Raw genomic sequence first — 19,912 nt, forward strand, 5'->3', positions numbered from 1 at the left:
ACTCTGTGCTCCTCCTTATAGAGCTGTCCTCTGCCTTCACATACTGGTCCTCCTCCTTCTAGAGATGTTATCTGCCTTCTTACATTACTCTGTGCCTCCTTATAGAGCTGTCCTAACAGCCTTCTACATTACTCTGTATACCTCATTCTAGAGCTGTCCTCGCCTTCTACATTACTCTGTGATCCTCCTCCTAGACTGTTACTCTGCCTTCTACATTACTAGTTGCTCATCCTTCGAGAGCTGGTATCTTCTTATACTTACTCTGTGCTCTCCTTATAGAGCTGTCCTCTGCTCTACATTACTCTGTGCTCCTCCTTTAGACCGTCCTCCTCCTCTACATACTCTGGGCTCTTACTTCTAAATCTGTCCTCTGCCTTCTACATAACTGTGCTCCTCCTTCTAAACCTTTCCTTAGCCTTCTACATTACTGTGTGCTCCTCCTTCTAGGCCTGTCCTCTGCCTTCTACATTACTCTGTCCTCCTCCTTCTACATGACTCTGTGCTTCTCCTTCTAGACCTGTCCTCTGCCTTCTACATGACTGTGCTTCTCCTTCTAGACCTGTCCTCTCTTTTCTACATTACTCTGTGCTCCTCCTTTTAGAGCTGTCCTACCTTCTCTACATGACTCTGTGCTCTGGAGTGCTACTTTACTGCAGCTCTAAGGTGGAGCCTCACCTGAAGAAACCTCCCAACTCCCTTCCTCCATTCATGATTCCATACCTGTGGTCACATCTCCTGGAATGTCCTCCTCCACCTCACTCTTACACGGGGGATCGCCCATCATCCGCTCTTCTTCATCCTCCACTTTAATATCAGTCACATCTTCCCCCTGATTTGTCATCTGTAACAATTCAGGACAATACAGCAGACAGGTGGGAAATCTAACAGATCCACATAAGAGACCCCTACCATCTATGACCCCTCTATGACTGCAGGACCCCCCTATATAGATGTGTATAGGGCTCAGCTCCATCTACCTGATGATTCTCTGGGAGCTTCTCCTCTGGACAGTCCTGGGAATACAGAGGACGGGGACATCTCTCGGGGGGATTTCTCCTCCTGGAGTCAGAACCTAAAGAAGATAACACACAGACTGAAGAATTCACCTAAAGAATTATTAGGACCACCATACTAATACGGTGTTGGACCCCCTTTTGCCTTCAGAACGGCCTTAATTCTACGTGGCATTGATTCCACAAGGTGCTGATAGCATCTTTAGAAATGTTGGCCCATATTGATAGGACAGCATCTTGCAGTTGATGGAGATTTGAGGGATGCACATCCAGGGCACGAAGCTCCCGTTCCACCACATCCCAAAGATGCTCTATTGGGTTGAGATCTGGTCACTGTGGGGCCATTTTAGTCCAGTGAACTCATTGTCATGTAAAGAAACCAATTTGAAATGATTGGAGCTTTGTGACATGGTGCATTATCCTGCTGGAAGTAGCCATCAGAGGATGGGTACATGGTGGTCATGAAGGGATGGACATGGTCAGAAACAATGCTCAGGTAGCCCGTGGCATTTAAACGATGGCCAATTGGCACTAAGGGGCCTACAGTGTGCCCAGAAAACATCCCCCACACCATTACACCACCACCACCAGCCTGCACAGTGGTAACAAGGCATGATGGATACATGTTCTCATTCTGTTTACGCCAAACTCGGACTCTACCATTTGAATGTCTCAACAGAAATCGAGGCTCATCAGACCAGGCAACATTTTTCCAGTCTTCAACAGTCCAATTTTGGTGAGCTCGAGCAAATTGTAGCCTCTTTTTCCTATTTGTAGTGGAGATAAGTGGTACCCGGTGGGGTCTTCTGCTGTTGTAGCCCACCTTTCTTTCCCATTCTGACATTCAGTTTGGAGTTCAGGAGATTGTCTTGACCAGGACCACAACCCTACATGCATTGAAGCAACTGCCATGTGATTGGTTGACTAGATAATCGCATTAATGAGAAATAAAACAGGTGTTCCTAATAATTCTTTAGGTGAGTGTATATGTGATGATGAGATGATGGGAGTAGTATTAAGATGACCTCTAAAATCGGAAAGGTATCCTTTTACCTGGTGATGTCAGAGGCCGGGGCTCCTCCATCATGGCGTCCTCGTACAGATCCTCCTGTCCTTCTATATACTCCCACTCCTCCATGGAGAAATACACCGCCACATCCTGACACCTTACAGGAACCTGACAACACAATGACACCATCATCACCCAGACCCATCTAGTGCTGTTACTGGAGAACCTCCCAGTATTCCCAGCAGTGTCACCTCTCCAGTCAGCAGCTCCATCATCTTGTGGGTGAGTTCTAGGACCTTCTGCTCATGTATCAGGGGGGGAGGCTCTGTGATGGGGGTCCACCCTCCTGACTCCTGGATGATGGGAGTCCTCCCCGATGTCTTCTTCACCAGGGTGTAATCCTGTGGATGGAGAGAGACACTGACTCCAGATCTCCCCTCAGAATCCCTCCCGGGATCATGGCCCCATCTCCAGTAATCTAGTCCCTAGAAGCTGGAATATTCTTCCCCTCCAACCCCTTCTGGACTCTTCTAGAGAATCCTCCATCCCCCTTCCTCTGGCAGAGAGCTCCATAGTCCCCCTGCTCTTACAGTAAAGACTCCTCCTCTATGTTGTGGAGAAGCCTTCTTTCCTCTAGACGTAGTGGAGGCCTCCTTCTTCTAGTATCATCTAGATGTCAGACTAATGGTAGAAATCCTCCCTCCAGACCACACTGCCGCCATCTCCTGGGGACAACCTGCCTACTTCCCTCCTCTGGCTCCACATCCCCCATCACTGAGCGGTGACCGGTCTTCAGCTTCTCCATCCCTTGGAAGGTCTGGAGGCCGTTCTCCAGGAGCCTCTTCCTATCACTTCCTATGATGGATTCTCCTTCCCGATGTCTTACTGGCTCCAGAATACAATAAAGAGGAGAGAAATCTAGAAAGGTTTACCTCTCCGCTCAGCAGGGAGATGATCTCCAAGGTGAGGTCTAATATTCTTCTGCTGATCTCCTTCCTGTCCATCCTTGGTGGAGGAGCTGGAGGAGATCCTCCAGGACAAGGAGAGACCCCGGGGATAAAGGGGGATTCTGGAGAGAAGAAGAGAGACCCTGACCAGGACCTGCTCTGTATCTGTGCACTGCAAGAGCTGCAGGACCTGGGATGACGTCACTGCCATGTGATCAGGAGGGCGGAGCTCAGCAATGGAGAGAAGTGGTGATGTAGGATCTGTGATGACGTCACTGCCATGTGATGAGGAGGGGCGGAGCTCAGCAGTGGGGAGAAGAGGTGATTTAGGACCTGGGATGATGTCACTGTCATGTGATCAGTGCAGGAGGGGGTGGAGCTCAGGAGTGGGGATGCTGTGGAAGCCTGTGAAGATAATCATGTGATATGAAAGGGCAGGGCTTTTTTTGGAAAGGAGACTATGGAAATGTAAGAACTGAAAGCCAGAGAAATGCTGGGAGATGTACAAACCGGATTCCAAAAATGTTGGGACACTAAACAAATTGTGAATACAAACTGAATGCAATGATGTGGAGATGGCAAATGTCAATATTTTATTTGTAATAGAACGTAGATGATGGATCAAACGTTTAATCCGAGTAAATGTATCATTTTAAAGGAAAAATACGTTGATTCAAATTTTCACGGTGTCAACAAATCCCCAAAAAGTTGGGACAAGTAGCAATAAGAGGCTGGAAAAAGTATATTTGAGCATAACGAAGAGCTGGAAGAGCAATTAACACTAATTAGGTCAATTGGCAACATGATTGGGTATAAAAAGAGCTTCTCAGAGCGGCAGTGTCTCTCAGAAGCCAAGATGGGTAGAGGATCACCAATTCCCACAATGTTGCGCAGAAAGATAGTGGAGCAATATCAGAAAGGTGTTACCCAGCGAAACATTGCAAAGACTTTGCATCTATCATCATCAACTGTGCAGAACATCATCCGAAGATTCAGAGAATCTGGAACAATCTCTGTGCGTAAGGGTCAAGGCGGTAAAACCGTACTGGATGCCCGTGATCTCCGGGCCCTTACACGACACTGCACCACAAACAGGAATGCTACTGTAAAGGAAATCCCAGAATGGGCTCAGGAATCCTTCCAGAAACCATTGTCAGTGACCACAATCCACCGCGCCATCCGCCGCTGCCAGCTGAAACTCTACAGTGCAAAGAAGAAGCCATTTCTAAGCAAGATCCACAAGCTCAGGCGTTTTCACTGGGCCAGGGATCATTTACAATGGAGTGTGGCAAAATGGAAGACTGTTCTGTGGTCAGACGAGCCACGATTCGAAGTTCTTTTTGGAAATCTGGGACGCCATGTCACCCGGACCAAAGAGGACAAGGACAACCCAAGTTGTTATCAACGCTCAGTTCAGAAGCCTGCATCTCTGATGGTATGGGGTGGCATGAGTGCGTGTGGCATGGGCAGCTTGCATGTCTGGAAAGGCACCATCAATGCAGGAACATATATTCAGGTTCTAGAACAACATCTGCTCCATCCAGACGTCATCTCTTTCAGGGAAGACCCTGCATTTTTCAACAAGATAATGCTAGACCACATTCTGCATCAATCACAACATCATGGCTGCGTAGGAGAAGGATCCGGGGACTGAAATGGCCGGTCTGCAGTCCAGATCTGTCACCTATAGAGAACATTTGGCGCATCATAAAGAGGAAGGTGCAACAAAGAAGGCCCAAGACGATGAAACAGTTAGAGGCCTGTATTAGACAAGAATGGGAGAGTATTCCTATTTCTAAACTGGAGAAACTGGTCTCCTCGGTCCCCAGACGTCTGCTGAGTGTTGTAAGAAGAAGGGGAGATGCCACACAGCGGGGAAAATGGCCTTGTCCCAACTTTTTGGGGATTTGTTAACACCATGAAATTCTGATTCAACATATTTTTCCCTTAAAATGGTCCATTTTCTCAGTTTAAACTTTTGTTCCGTGATTTATGTTCTATTCTGAATAAAATATTAGAAGTTGGCGCCTCCACATCATTGCATCCAGTATTTATTCACGATTTGTATAGTGTCCCAACTTTTTTGGAATCTGGTTTGTACTATCCCTTTTAGTTTAATCCCTGTTACGTCTCCTATCCGGGGACGTGTGTCAAATTGATTAACCCTTTCATGACCAAGGGTCATTGATGCCCCAGTGTCCAGGTCAAAATTTACAAATCTGACATGCGTCACTTTATGTGGTAATAGCTTTGGAACACTTTTACTTATCCACGCCATTCTGAGATTGTTTTCTCGTGACATATTGTACTTCATGATAGTCATATATTTGAGTCAATATATTTCACTTTTATTTATGAAAAAATCCAAAATTTACCCAAAATTTTGAAAAATTCTCAATTTTCCAAATTTCAATTTCTCTGCCTCCAAAACAGAAATTGATACCTAATAAAATATTTATTACTTAACATTCCCCATATGTCTACTTTATGTTGGCATCATTTTGGAAATGTAATTTTATTTTTTTAGGACGTTAGAGGCTTAGAAGTTTAGAAGCAATTCTTGCAATTTTTAAGGGTTATTAAAATTTCCAAAACGCACTTTTTAAGAACCAGTTCAGATCTGAAGTCACTTTGTGGGGCTTTCATAGTGGAAACCCCCATAAATGACCCCATTGTAGAAACTGCAGAAAGAGTTGAGGTTTTTATTGGTACCATTTTTTGGGTACATTTTTGATCATTCATTATTACACTTTATGGGGCAAGGTGACCCAAAAATGGGCTGTTTTGGAACAGTTTTCATTTATTTATTTTTACAGAGTTCATCTGAGGAGTTAGGTCATGTGATAGTTTTATAGAGAAGATCGTTACGGACGTGGCAATACCTAATATGTATACTTTTTCTTATTTATTTAAGTTTTACACAATAATAGCATTTCTCAAACCCAAAAAATGATGTTTTAGTGTCTCTATAGTCTGAGAGCCATAACTTTTTTTATTTTTTGGGAGATTGTCTTAAATAGGGAATCATTTTTTGCGGGACGAGGTGACGGTTTGATTGGTTCTATTTTGGGGGTCATAAGCCTTTTTGATCGCTCGCTGTTGCAATTTTTGTGATGTAAGGTGACAAAAATAGCTTTTTTGGCACTGTTTTTTTTATTTTATTTTTATGGTGTTTATCGGACGGGGTCTATCATGTGATATATTTATAGAGATGGTCGTTACGGACGTGCTGACACCTAATATGTGTATTTTATTTTATTTTTTCCTTTTTTATAGGAAAAGGCAATTTCTTTTTTTAATTTACATTTTTATTTATTTATTTATTTATTTTTACTTTTATTATTTTCACATTTTTTTATCAGTTCCTCTTGGATCTTCAAGATCCAGTGGGGCTGATAGTTGTACTATACTTTGCAATGCTCTTGCATTGCAAAGTATAATACTTCCAGATGTCCTGTAGGTGGCAGCACTGGACACCTTTCCATGGCAACAGGACGCTTTTGCAAAGCGTCCGGTTGCCATGGCAACCATCGGGTGCTGCAATCACAGCACTGCAGCCCCGATGGTTGAGAGAGCGAGCTCCCTCCCTCTGTTAACCTCATGGATGCCGCAACCACGGCATCTTTGGGGTTACAGGAGAGTGTCAGCATAGAGCTGACACTCTCTGCTGATGGCGGCGGCTCAGTAATAGAGCCGCCGCCATCGCACACAGCAGGGGGATCGGGGGGCAGCGCTGGAAAGGTGGGGTGGGGATCGGGGAGGCTACAAAATGACTGCATGGGTAGGGGGGGGATCGCCGAGGCTACAAAATGACTGCATGGGGCGGGGAGGGGGCGGACCAAATCACGGCAGATAGTAGGAGTTGAGCTGCAGGCGGTACAAGGGGGGGCACAGACACAGATCGGCGGGAGGAATGTTTATTACCCGAGGACACATTACCTGATTTTATGCTCTGATCTGCAGAGCGCAGATCAGAGCATGAAACTGGCATTTTAACACTGCCGCGATCCGATTGGTTAGTCTGCACAGACTAACCAATCGGATCGATTGCCGGCAAGGGGCCACTCTGATTGGTCCCATTACTGCACTGTATGCTGTCCGTGACAGTGCAGGGGCAGAAGCTTTAATCCAAGCGCTTTGCAGCGATTGGATTAAAGAGCTGCCAGAACGTATATATACGTGGTAGCTGCACGGGGTATATGCAGCTATCACGTATATATACAGATTGCGGTCGTGAAAGGGTTAACTATTGTCGAATTAACGGACCATTACGACATCCTGAAATAATTTAGTTGCTTTGTACTTGCTTTGTATTGGAATTGATGGGGATTTTTTAAATTGTCTGCATTACTTCTAATAAACTATTAAGAGACTTTATTATGATTTTTTATTTTATGTATTAAAAACCCATAAAAACCCATTAAAAACCCATACATGGATCCTGAAGGGACTGTCAGTTTCTTCAGGATCCATGCCTCATTCATCTTAATGAAGGTGAGGTAATCAACACTTTTTTGACGGAGGCGACTTCTTTTGTCAGTGACAATGCCTCCTGCTGCACTGAAGGTCCTTTCTGACAGGACACTTGAAGCGGGGCAGGCCGGAAGTTCTATCGCAAACTGGGATAGCTCAGGCCACAGGTCAAGCCTGCACACCCAGTAGTCAAGGGGTTCATCGCTCCTCAGAGTGTCGATATCTGCAGTTAAAGCGAGGTAGTCTGCCACCCGTCGGTCGAGTCGTTCTCTAAGGCTGGATCCCGAAGGGCTGTGGCGATGTGTAGGACGGAAAAAGCTCCGCGTGTCCTCCATCAACAACACATCTGTAAAGCGTCCTGTCCTTGCCGGCGTGGTCGGAGGAGGATTACTTTCACCTCTTCCCCCAGTTAGATTCCCGTTGTGCTGTGACAACCCCCTTATAAGCTGTGTAAAGCATATTTTTTAGTTTGGTTTTGAACCGCCACTTTCTGCTTATACCGTGGGTCTAGTAGCGTGGCCACCCAGTACAGGTCATTCTCCTTCATCCTTTTTATACGAGGGTCCCTCAACAGACATGACAGCATGAAAGACCCCATTTGCACAAGGTTGGATGCCGAGCTACTCATTTCCTGTTCCTCGTCCTCACTGATGTCATTGACGGTCTGTTCTTCCCCCCCAGCCACGTACAACACCACGGGTCCCAGATAGGTGACAACAATGAGCACCCTCAGATGCCTGCTGTGGTTGGTCTTCCTCCTCCTCAAAGCCACATTCCTCCTCTGACTCCTCTTCCTCATACTCCTCTTGCAGCGTTGCCGCAGGTCCGGCAAGCGATGATGACAAGGCTGTTTCTGGTGGTGATGGTGACCACAACTCTTCCTCTTCCTCTTCACGCTCATCTACAGCCTGATCCAGCACCCTTCGCAGGGCACGCTCCAGGAAGAAAACAAATGGGATGAGGTCACTGATGGTGCCTTCGGTGCGACTGACTAGGTTTGTCACCTCCTCAAAAGGACGCATGAGCCTTCAGGCATTGCGTATGAGCGTCCAGTAACGTGGCAAAAAAATTCCCAGCTCCGCAGAGGCTGTCCTAGCACCCCGGTCATACAAATACTCGTTGACGGCTTTTTCTTGTTGGAGCAGGCGGTCGAATATTAGGAGTGTTGAATTCCAACGTGTCGGGCTGTCGCAAATGAAGCGCCTCACTGGCATGTTGTTTCACCGCTGAATATCAGAAAAGTGCGCCGTGGCCGTGTAGGAGCGCCTGAAATGGCCACACACCTTCCTGGCCTGCTTGAGGACGTCCTGTAAGCCTGGGTACTTAGACACAAAGGGTTGTACGATGAGATTCAACACATGTGCCATGCACGGCACATGTGACAACTTGCCTAAATTCTATGCCGGCAACAAATTGCTTCCATTGTCACACACCACTTTGCCGATCTCCAGTTGGTGCGGGGTCAGCCATTGATCCAGCTGTGCATTCAGGGCGGACAGGACTGCTGGTCCGGTGTGGCTCTCTGCTTTCAGGCAAGTCAATGTGACACTGTGGTATCCGGGATGTGAAATAGCCCCTGGGGAGCTGGGGGGATTCAGTTGATGTGCAGCCAGACGCCGCAGCAGAAGAGGACTCAGCCGAGGAGGTTATCGAAGAGGATGGAGTAGGAGGAGTAGAGGAGGTGGCAGTAGGCCTGCCTGCAAGTCGTGGCGGTGTCACCAACTCCGCTGCAGAGCCATGCATTCCATGCTTGTCAGCAGGTTGACCCAATGCGCAGTGTACGTGATATACCTGCCCTGACCATGCTTTGCAGACCAGGTATCAGTGGTCAGATGGACCCTTGCCCCAACACTGTATGCCAAAGATGCCATGACTTCCTTTTCAATAATAGAGTAGAGGTTGGGGATTGCCTTTTTTAAAAAAAAAATTGTCCGGGTACCTTCCACTGTGGTGTCCCAATAGCGACAAATTTTTTGAAGGCCTCAGACTCCACCAGCTGGTATGGTAAAAGCTGGTGGGCTAAGAGTTCCGTCAAGCCAGCTGTCAGACGCCGGGCAAGGGGGTGACTCTGTGACATTGGCTTCTTACGCTCAAACATTTCCTTGACAGACACCTGTCTGTGGGCATATGAGATGGAACTGATGAAGGTGAGAGGCGGAGTGGCGGGTGGTTGAGAGGGGGCAATGAGGACAGCAGTGGTTGATGTGGCTGAAGATGCTGGACCAGGAGGAGGATGGTGGCTTTGAGTTTGTGTGCTGCTTGTACTCATGTGTTGATCCCATTGGCGTTTGTGATGTGAGATCATGTGCCTTCGCAAAGCAGTTGTACCGAGGTGGGTGTTGGACTTCCCATGACTCCGTTTCTTTTGGCACAGGTTGCAAATGGCTTTGCTGTTATCAGAGGCAGACACACAAAAAAAATGCCACACTGCTGAGCTCTGCAATGATGGCATTCTGGTGGTGGCAACAGCATGCGTTGATTGGCATGCTGTCTGGCTGACCCCGGGTGCCGATACATGCTGTCTGACTGTGCCACTAGCTCCTTGCGACGACCTCCCCCTGCTTCCAACTCGTCTCCTCCTTCTCTGTGTCTCCCCTTCTGAACTTTCCCCCTCTTCTTCTTCTCTTCGAGCAGGCACCCACGTGGCATCCACAGACACATCGTCGTCATCATCAACCACTTCACTTGTATCTGTGACCTCAGCAAAGGAAGCAGCAGCGGGTAGAACATCATCATCATCACACTGTACGTCCATGTGTGTAATCCTGCCTGACTGAGACATATCCCTGTTATCTACATCCTCTGGCAATAATGGTTGTGCATCACTAATTTCATCCAACTGATGTGTAAATAACTCCTCTGAGGGATCAAGTGAAGCGGCTGTGGTGGTAGTGGTGGTGGCGGGCGGGAGAGTGGTAACTTGAGAGCAGGTGACCAAAGCTCAGCTGGAGGAGGATCGTGCGTCAAGGTTCTTAGCGGAAACTGTTGAAGATTAGGTGTCCTGTGTAAGCCAGTCAACTATGTTCTCAGAATTTTTCAGGTTCAGGGTACGTGGCCTCTGAACACTGGGCATTATTCCAGGGCCAGTGGAAATCACAGCACCACGACCACGACGGCCCCTGCGGGGTGGCCTGCCTCTGCCTGTCATATTTTTTTTGATAAGGGGTACTATGCGTGCAAGGTACTGTGCCACCCTAAATAAGTGGTGGGCAGTGGGCACAGTACAGTCTGTGTGGGCCTGACACACACTGGCTTGCAACTGCGATTATATCACAGAGAAAAAATAAATTGACTTTTTTTTATCTGCAAGGTATTGTGACACCCTGTAAAGGTATGAGTGGTGGCCTGGCCAGTGGGCACAGTACAGTCTGTGTGGGCCTGACACACACTGGCTTGCAACTGCAATTATATCACAGATAAAAAATAATTTGACTTTTTTTATCTGCAAAGTATTGTGACATCCTGTAACGGTATGAGTGGTGGGTATGAGTGGTGGCCTGGCCAGTGGGCACAGTACAGTCTGTGTGGGCCTGACACACACTGGCTTGCAACTGAGATTATATCACAGTTAAAAAATAATTTGACTTTTTTTTATCTGCAAGGTATTGTGACACCCTGTAACGGTATGAGTGGTTGCCTGGCCAGTGGGCACAGTACAGTCTGTGTGGGCCTGACACACACTGGCTTGCAACTGCGATTATATCACAGAGAAAAAATAAATTTACTTTTTTTATCTGCAAGGTACTGTGATACCCTATATGAGTGGTGTGCACACAATACAGTCTACGCTTTCCCTATTAGATCAGCAGCATCAGTACTGTCCCTCCTCTCACTAAGAATGCAGCTTCCGAATGAATCTAAAATGGATGCTGTCCAGGAGGTGGGAGGGTCTGGGAGGGAGGGTCTGCTGCTGATTGGCTGCTGTCTGCTGACTGTGAGGTACAGGGTCAAAGTTTGCTCACTGATGATGTATAGGGGGCGGACCGAACATCGCATATGTTCGCCAGCGAATAGTTTGGGACATCACTAAACGTTGGCCTAAAGTATGGGAGAAATCTTAGAAGGACCCGTTATTTCAAAAAGATAGTATAGGGCTCGTGTGCTGAGAGAGCTTGAAGCTCACAGACCCTCTTGGCCGAAGTCACTGCAAGGAGAAAAACAAGTTTCCATGTGACGAACTTGAAATCCACCTCCTCCAAAGGCTCAAAGGCTTGAATGAGACAGCGTTCTCAGGACCGACTGAAAGCCCTTCTATTCTGGGAAGGGACTGATCAACTTCCAGGCTGTCCGGTTGAACCTGTGCATATCTGAGCAGAGGTGAATGTCCCACAACACCAGGGTCTGCTGAGGGGGGAGCCTCCAATATTGCCCTCGATTCATTTAGGTGAGTTGGGTAAACCAGGATCTCTTCGGCCAAAACGGTATGATGGCTATCACCGAGGCCTGATCCTAATGGATTTTCATCAATACCCTCGGAATCATGGAAAACGGAGGGAAGATGTAAGCCAGCCTGAACCTCCAGGCATCTATCGCCAGGGGGTTGTCCTCCCTGTAAAGGGAGCAAAACCTCTCCACCTTGGCGTTGAACCTTGTTGCCATAAGATCCACATCTGGCATCCCCCACTTGAGGACTATCTGCTTGAATATCTCTGGATGTAAAGAACACTCCACTGTTGAAAGACCGCGGCTCAGCCGATCCGCTATAATATTGAGGGAGCCTCGAATGTGGATCGCAGATAAGTGGGAAAGGTTCAACTCTGCCCAATCCAGAATCACCCCGATCTCTGATAAGAGGGGAAGTGATCTTGTGCCACCCTGCTTGTTGATGTAAAGTACCGCAGTCATACTGTCTGACTGGACTTTCACAGCTTTGCCCCGGATCTGAGGGGCGAAGTGAAGGAGGGCTAGCCTGATAGCTCGAATCTTGCGGAGATTGGATGAAAGAAGCCGCTCCTGAGGAGACCAGGTTCCGTGGACTGGAGAGTTGTCTAGGTGAGCGCCCCAGCCTACTTGGGACGCATCTTCGTGTAGTCAATATGATCCAGGTTGGCTGGGTCATAGACTTCCCCTCTGAAAGATGGAACCACCATCTGAGGGAATACCGAGATCGCCAAGACAGGGAGCACAGGGAGTTTAGCCCGGCAGGGCTGCCATTCCATTTGGAGAAGACCCCCGACTGTAGAGGGCGGAGGTGCCATAGAGCCCAAGGAACTGCTTCCGCAGACGCTGACATGAGCCCCAACATTTTCATGAGAGTCTGAATTGGGACTCGCTGAGGAACGGATAGGAACTCTGCCGTGTTCTGTATTCGGGATCTTCTTTCTGGAGTCAACTGGAGAGACATCCCGACGGAGTCGATTATGAAGCCTAGATTTCTTACTGAAGTCAACAGGTTCATGTACGACTTCTGCCAGTTGATAATCCAACCCAGGCGGAACAGAAAGGAGATTGCTACATGAAGATGGTGGGTTAGGACTGCTAGAGAATAGGCTTTTAAAAGCCAATCGTCCAGATAAGGAATGATGGTCAGTCCTTGAAGTCTTAGAGCCCCCTTGCAGATGTAGTCCTGAATGTAAACTTTCAGAACCGACTGCTTGGCAGCCTGTAAGAGCTTGGTCTTGATGAACCTGTCTGGAGGAAGAGAGATAAGATTGATTAAATACCCGTCAGAGATGATGTTCAGGACCCAGGGATCTGAAACATCTTGGATCCAACTTTCCTTGAAGTGGGAAAGATGGCCCCCGATGGGAAGATGAGGCAGAGGAATGGGGAAGTTTTCTGGCAGGAGTAACAGGAGTCATCCAAGAGACTCGAGGAGGCCCGTAGTCAGGAGGTGGACCTTTTATCCTTGGCTCCTTCGCGAGAGCGCTTCGAACCTCTTTGCTGCGCTCCCCAGTCCCTTCGAGCTCTTGACTGCTGGCCAGACCTACCTCCACGATTCTGTCTGCCCCACCCTCAAAAAGACTGTTGGGGAAGACTCTTCCCCTTCTTATCTGACAGGCCTTCCATGATTTTATCTAGCTCCGAGCCAAACAAATGGTTGGGCTCAAAGGGAAGGCCACATAAGTTATATATAGAGCAGTTGTCAGCGACCCAAGGCTTAAGCCACAAAGGCCATGGATTTGGCCGCCAATTTCAGCTGAAGCTGTGCAGTATTGCAGAAGAAATCTGTTGCCAGGTTAATGGTCTTGAAAGCAGCCAGAATGTCATCAAGAGACACCTTCTGATCCACGTCCATCTGAATCTGGTTCAGGCAATTCCGGAGGAACGTAGAGACCTCGGTAGCAGCAATGGCTGTAGAAGCGGAAGCTGCGGCTGTCGTGTAACCTCTCCTCAGAGTGCACTCCACTCTCCTGTCAAGGGGATCCTGCAGACTAGACCCATTGTCTGCTAGAACTATAGTGCATCTGGACAATTTGGCAATAGCCATGTCCACCTTGGAAATGGAACCCCACGATTCCACCAAGGATTTAGCCATCGGGAACATGGTTCTAAATTTCTTCATTAGAACTGGACCTTTCTCAGGTTTCTTCCACCCTGTACGCATGACAGAGAAGAGGGTCTCATCCGCCTTAAAGACACGAAGTGCCCAACTAGCGGAATCAGAAAGGCTCCCCCGGGTCAACATCATGGTCCCCTGACCTGATGGACTTGAGTAGCTTTTGTGTCTTCTCTGGAGGAAAAAAACACGAAGTAAGCTCCTCCTCATCTGAGGAGGAAGAAACTAAGGAGACCACAGAAGGCCTCTCCACAGGAGCAGAGGACTCCATAGGGGTCTGAGCAGGAAGCCATTCATCAAGCAGGTTTACGACTCCCTTGATGGACCCATCCACACAGCTCTTCACCCATTAATACATATCCTGCATCGTAGGTTCACTCGAAGCTTGGAACCTCGGACGGCAGCTGTCACACCTGGAGTAGGGACAGCTATCCTCCAAAAGAGTGCTACAATCGTAGCAGAATAAATGCTTCCTCTTAGAACTCGCCTTTCTGCCATCCGAATCCCGCAGAGAAGACATCACTGCGGGAGAAAAGACAAGTAGAACATTTGTAAATTACATATAAATGTTAAGGAGAAAAGGTAAGAGGCAGACCGGAGGAAGCTAAAAATCAGGACCAGAAGAAGAATAAGGCACCAATAAGTGGAGAAAAACCGACTTATAGGGACTCTGGGAGCTAGCTTGAGAAGAATGCAGCCAGAAGAAACCAAGCTGGTGCACAATGCTTCCTTAGATAGGGAAAGGGTTGGACCCAGAAACAAAACCTCGCCCCCAGAGGGAAAAACCCACTATAACTAAATCAAAGTTTCCCATTAAAACAAGTAATAACTACAAATCCTCCAAACAGGAGGAAAAGACCGCCACAAGTATCATAATATCCTCAGCAAATACGAAACCTCTCCGCAAGGAAAACCCGGAAGTGACATCAGAGCACTTCAACGCCACTTCCGGAAGATGGCGGCGCCCATCGGCCATGAGAAAACTGGACTGAGGACGACTCCAAAACGACTTCAGCAAAGCGCAGCTGTGTGGAGCTGGCAGCAGGTAAGCTGCCGGCCAAGTTTATTAAAGAAGAATGGCAAAAGCCCGGAAAACATAGGGGTTAGCACCCCAAGACACCTGGCAAAAAGAAAAGATCCCCTAGAAAAAAAAGAGGGGATCACCGCCAGTCCACCAGGACAGAAAACAACACAGTGGGCTGGGGGTGATTCCCTCCTATTATAGGGGATACTTAATTGTTTTATTGTTTTATTACTTGGGCTCATAAAAAATTCTGCCGGTCCTACCAGTCCACGGGAGGTGGTTAACCCCATCTGTGCTGTTGGTAGGACGTAAGAGAATAACCTGTTCTATTCATTCTCTAGGTCAGTACGATTACAGGGATACCACATTTATATAGTGTTATGGGTTTTGTTTTTACAGCTTTCCCTATGAGATAAAACTAACCTGTTCCCTTCATTCTCCGGGTCAGTACGATTACAGTGATACCACATTTATATAGTTTATGGGTTTTGTATTTACAGCGTTCCCTATGAGATAAAACTGTCCTGTTCTCTTCATTCTCCGGTCAGTACGATTACAGCGATACCACATTTATATAGTGTTATGGGTTTTGTTTTTACAGTGTTCCCTATGAGATAAATCTGACCTGTTCTCTTCATTCTCCGGTCAGTACGATTACAGCGATACCACATTTATATAGTGTTATGAGTTTTGTTTTTACAGCTTTCCCTATGAGATAAAACTGACCTGTTCTCTTTATTCTCCAGGTCAGTACGATTACAGTTATACCACATTTATATAGTTTTATGGGTGTTGTGTTTACGGCATTCCCTATAAGATAAAACTGACCTGTTCTTTAAATTCTCAGGGAAGGTACGATTACAATGATTCCAGATTTATATAGTTTTATGGCTTTAGTTTTTATTGTGTCCCTATGAGATAAAACTGACCTGTTCCTTTCATTGTCCGGGTCAGTACAATTACAGTGATACCACATTTATATAGTTTTATGGGTTTTGTGTTTACAGCGTTCCCTATGAGATAAAACTGACCTGTTCTCTTCATTCTCCGGGTCAGTACGATTACAGTGATACCACATTTATATAGCTTTATGGGGTTTGTGTTTACAGCGTTCCCTATGAGATAAAACTGACCTATTCTTTACATTTTCGGGGTCAGTACGATTACAATGATTCCACATTTTTATAGTTTTATGGCTCTAGTTTTTATGGTGTTCCCTATGAGATAAAACTGACCTGTTCCTTTCATTCTCCATATCAGTACGATTACAGTGATACCACATTTATTTAGTTTCATGGGTTTTGTTATTACAGTGTTCCCTATGAGATAAAACTGACCTGTTCCCTTCATTCTCCGGGTCAGTACAACTACAGTGATACCACATTTATATAGTTTTATGGGTTTTGTTTTTACAGCGTTCCCTATGAGATAAAACTGACCTGTTCCCTTCATTCTCCAGGTCAGTACGATTACAGTGATACCACATTTATATAGTTTTATGGGTGTTGTGTTTATGGCATTCCCTATAAGATAAAACTGACCTGTACTCTTCATTCTCCGGGTCAGTACGATTACAGTGATACCACATTTATATAGTTTATGGGTTTTGTTATTACAGTGTTCCCTATGAGATAAAACTGTCCTGTTCCCTTCATTCTCCAGTTCAGTACGATTATAGAGATAACACATTTATATAGTTTATGGGTTTTGTATTTACAGCGTTCCCTATGAGATAAAACTGACCTGTTCTCTTCATTCTCCGGTCAGTACAATTACAGTGATACCACATTTATATAGCTTTATAGGTTTTGTTATTACAGTGTTCCCTATGAGATAAAACTGACCTGCTCTCTTCATTCTCTGGGTCAGTACGATTACAGTGATAACACATTTATATAGTTTATGGGTTTTGTTTTTACAGCGTTCCCTATGAGATAAAACTGACCTGTTCTCTTCATCCTCCGGTCAGTACGATTACAGTGATACCACATTTATATAGTTTTATGGGTGTTGTGTTTATGGTGTCCCTATAAGATAAAACTGACCTGTTCTCTTCATTCTCCGGGTCAGTACAATTACAGTGATACCACATTTATAAATTTTTATGGGTGTTGTGTTTATGGTGTCCCTATAAGATAAAACTGACCTGTTCTCTTCATTCTCCGGGTCAACTATTTATTTATGAATTCATTTATTCACATTTTTAAATTTTTATTCTCAATTTTTAATATTGATACATGAATTGTTATGTATTTTATGTGTAAAATATTTACCCACTCATAAATATAATTCATTGTTCCTAATTCATACATCATGTAATTTTGTATTTTATGCCTTGTGGTATCTATGGGAGGTCATTTGCAGGTTGATTCTCCGATCACGTGATCCACGGGCTCGGCGCGTCATCATCAATGTGACCAAATTGGCAATTGTTGCCCGGGATTAGCTTTTTTGTGTGTTAGTTTTGATTAGTGGAGGCTCTTCTCAGCATTTTCTCTATGACTCGGTGTTAAAAAATTAGTGGGCATTCTCTGGGTCAGTACGATTACAGTGATACCATATGTATTTAGTTTTATGAGTTTTGTTTTTACGGAATTTCCTATGAGATAAAATGGACCTGTTCTCTTCATTCTCCCAGTCAGTACGATTATAGTGATATCACATTTATATAGTTTTATGGGTGTTGTGTTTACGGCGTTCCCTATAAGATAAAACTGACCTGTTCTTTAAATTATCACTGAAGGTACGATTACAATGATTCCAGATTTATATAGTTTTATGGCTTTAGTTTTTATTGTGTTCCCTATGAGATAAAACTGACTGTTCCTTTCATTGTCCGGGTCAGTACAATTACAGTGATACCACATTTATATAGTTTCATGGCTTTTGTTCTTACAGCGTTCACTATAAAATAAAACTGACCTGTTCTCTACATTTTCCAGGTCAGTTTGATTACAGCGATACCACATTTATATAGTTTTATGGGTTTCGTTTTTTACAGCGTTCCCAATAAGATGAAACTGACCTGCTGTCTCCATTCTCCGGGTCAGTACGATTACAGTGATACCACATTTATATAGTTTTATGGGGTTTGTTTTTACACTGTTCCCTATGAGATAAAACTGACCTGTTCTCTTCATTCTCCGGGTCAGTACGATTACAGTGATACCACATTTATTTAGTTTCATGGGTTTTGTTATTACAGTGTTCCCTATGAGATAAAACTGACCTGTTCCCTTCATTCTCCGGGTCAGTACAATTACAGTGATACCACATTTATATAGTTTTATGGGTTTTGTATTTACAGCGTTCCCTATGAGATAAAACTGATCTGCTCTCTTCATTCTCTGGGTCAGTACGATTACAGTGATACCACATTTATATAGTTTATGGGTTTTGTTTTTACAGTGTTCCCTATGAGATAAAACTGACCTGTTCTCTTCATTCTCCGGGTCAGTACGATTACAGTGATACCACATTTATATAGTTTTATGGGTTTTGTTTTTATGGCGTTCCCTATGAGATAAAACTGACCTGTTCCCTTCATTCTCCGGGTCAGTACGATTACAGTGATACCACATTTATATAGTTTTTTGGGTTTTGTATTTACAGTGTTCCCTATGAGATAAAACTGACCTGTTCTCTTCATTCTCCGGGTCAGTACGATTACAGCAATACCACATTTATATAGTTTTATGGGTTTTGTTTTTACAGCGTTTCCTATGAGATAAAACTGACCTGTTCTCCTCATTCTCCGGGTCAGTACGATTACAGAGATACCACATTTATATAGTTTTATGGGTTTTGTTTTTACAGCGTTCCCTATGAGATAAAACTGATCTGCTCTCTTCATTCTCCGGGTCAGTACAATTACACTAATACAACATTTACAGTGAGGAACAGAAGAATTTGAACACCCTGCGATTTTGCAAGTTCTCCCACTTAGAAATCATGGAGGGGTCTGAAATACACATTGTAGGTGCATTCCCACTCTGAGACACAATAATAATTAAAAAAAAATTAGGAAATCCCATTGTATGATTTTTAAAGAGTTTCTTTGTCTTGCACGGCTGAACATAAGTATTTGAACACCTGAGAAAATCAGTGTTAATATTTGGTACAGAAGCCTTTGTTTGCAATTACAGAGATCAAACATTTCCTGTATTTCTTGCCCAGGTTTGTACACACTGCAGCAGGGAGTTTGGCCGACTCCTCCACACAGATCTCCTAACCCTAACCCAAGTCCGCTGCCTTGGAGTGACCTTGGATTCTGCCCCTTCCTTCCGACCACACATCCAAGCCCTCTCCACCACCTGCTGCCTCCAACTGAAAAACATCTCCCGCATCCGCACTTTCCTTAACTTTGAATCTGCAAAAATGCTTGTACATGCCCTCATCTTTTCCCATCTAGACTACTGCAACACTCTCCTCTGTGGCCTTCCATCTAGCACTCTCGCACCCCTCTAATTTATCCTCAACTCTGCTGCAGACTAATCCACCTCTCACCCTATTACTCCTCTGCCTCTCCCCTCTGCCAATCCCTTCAGTGGCTCCCCATTGCCCAGCGAATTCACATCAAAGTACTAATAAATACATACAAGGCCGTCCATAACCTGTCTCCTAACCCTAACCCAAGTCCGCTGCCTTGGAGTGACCTTGGATTCTGCCATTTCCTTCCGACCGCACATCCAAGCCCTTTTCACCACCTGCCGCCTCCAACTCAAAAACATCTCCCGCATCCACGTTTTCCTTAATTTTGAATCTGCAAAAATGCTTGTACATGCCCTCATCATTTCCCTTCTAGACTACTGCAACACTCTCCTCCTGTGGCCTTCGATCTAGCACTCTCACACCCCTCTAATCTATCCTCAACTCTGCTGCCCGACTAATCCACCTCTCACCCTATTACTCCTCTGCCTCTCCCCTCTGCCAATCCCTTCAGTGGGT

General features: G+C 45.5%; 1 long non-coding RNA gene across 1 annotated transcript; it reads right to left on the reverse strand.

Moving 5' to 3' along the window:
- Positions 1–1,011: 1,011 nt before the first annotated feature.
- LOC122936067 lies at positions 1,012–2,304 on the reverse strand. The gene is made up of 3 exons (XR_006388875.1): positions 2,274–2,304; positions 2,067–2,190; positions 1,012–1,072 (listed from the first exon to the last, which is right to left on the reverse strand). It is a non-coding gene; the product is annotated as an uncharacterized LOC122936067 (long non-coding RNA).
- Positions 2,305–19,912: the final 17,608 nt, after the last annotated feature.

This window comes from Bufo gargarizans, chromosome 4, assembly GCF_014858855.1.
Source record: "Bufo gargarizans isolate SCDJY-AF-19 chromosome 4, ASM1485885v1, whole genome shotgun sequence".
In the NCBI taxonomy this organism is placed as follows: Eukaryota; Metazoa; Chordata; class Amphibia; order Anura; family Bufonidae; genus Bufo; species Bufo gargarizans.